General features: G+C 36.5%; 1 pseudogene across 1 annotated transcript; it reads left to right on the top strand.

The window, feature by feature from the left end:
* The first annotated feature begins 327 nt into the window (after positions 1-327).
* LOC309971334 (PEST proteolytic signal-containing nuclear protein-like) lies at positions 328-1,094 on the top strand (annotated as a pseudogene). Its single transcript has 2 exons — positions 328-550; positions 650-1,094. The product of its transcript is annotated as a PEST proteolytic signal-containing nuclear protein-like (transcript).
* The last annotated feature ends 406 nt before the right edge of the window (positions 1,095-1,500 follow it).

Genomic DNA, 1,500 nt, shown 5'->3' with positions numbered 1-1,500 from the left:
ACTAATCTCATAGAGTTGTAAGAATTAAATAAAACAGTAAGTTTTAAATAAAAGTTATCATTATTATTAATAGTTTGGGTCAGTACCCGTTATTGTTTTGGAGGTAAGATTCAAAATCAGGTAGTCTGGCTTGATAGCTTGGTCTCATAACCACTGCATTATTCTCTATATAAGACATGAGGAACGTTTGGAGAAGGAGAATGGCCAAGATGAAAAAGGAAGATGCTTTTGCTCATAGAAGTATCAAAGATCATCTTAGAGACAGAAACATTTAGCTTCGTAAAATTTCTATTAAAACGCTAAAAATTTGGAAGCCGCAGGGGGAAAATGGTGGACGGGAAGGCTGGAGAGGAGAAGCCTGAGAAGCTGCAGCAGACTGGAGCTGCTGGAGGACCTGAAGAAGGAGCAGAAAAACCCGTGAAAACTAAGACTGTTTCTTCCAGGAATGGAGGGGGAAATTCCAGTCGCAGCGCTGAGAAGTGATCAGCTGAAGAAGCTGCAGACCTCCCAACAAAGCCTCCAAAGATCTCCAAGTTTGGATTTGCCACAGGTAGTCAGACAACAAAGAAAGCCTCAGCCGTATCCATCAAACTTGTCTCAAGTAAGCCTAAAGAAACCGTTCCAACTCTTGCTCCAAAAACCCTTTCAGCAGTAGCAGCTTTTAAGGAAGATGAGGATAGTGAACCAGAGTAAATGCCTCCAGAAGCAAAGATGAGGATGAAGACCACTGGAAGGGATACACCAACATCAGCAGGACCAAATTCCTTCAATAAAGGAAAACATGGGTTTTCTGATAACCAGAAGCTATGGAAGTGAAATATAAAATCTCATCTCAGAAATGTTCATGACCAAGACAATTAAATGATGTGTTTGGAAACTGGGGTGTGGAGTGGGTGTAAAGTTAAAAGGAACAGCTTCCTCTTTTTTAAAGAATGGTATAAGACTATTTTTGAAGCCACCGTTTTTTCTTTTCTTTTCTTTTTTTTAAAGATTGAGTGGTACACTAATAAATGAGAATTTGAAATTAGAGGTAATTTATGTTTTATATACAGATTTCAAGACATTTACTAATTTTGTAGTTTCATGTGATTACTTTCCAAAGCTTATAGATAATAAAAAAATCAGAAATGAATGGTACCTTTCTAAGAATTGCATATTTTACTACATGCAACTGTTAACACATTAAGAGGGAAGCAAAAAGTTGTCTATTTAAACTGTAGGCAATTACTCTCTAGCTTAACTCCTTTATTAACCTAAACTGTCTGGCTCCCAGGAACAGCCTTATAGAGAAGGGAGTATTGTATTGGGAGAAAAATGTTACTGGACTGTTAACTGAGAAAGTAAATTAGATAAAATTAAAATACAGCTTTTTTTTCCCCCCAATGGGCATTTTTTGTTTCAAATCATCATAAGCTAGTTATTGCATTGCTATCAGTGGATACAGATGCTTAGCTCTTTAAAAACAACATTTAAAATTTTTATGTAAACTGTTGAGTATTT

Source organism: Leucopleurus acutus (genome assembly GCF_964270905.1).
Source record: "Leucopleurus acutus genome assembly, chromosome: 14".
NCBI lineage: Eukaryota > Metazoa > Chordata > Mammalia > Artiodactyla > Delphinidae > Leucopleurus > Leucopleurus acutus.
Note: the sequence above shows the minus strand (reverse complement) of the source record. Positions and strands in the feature narration are given on the sequence as shown.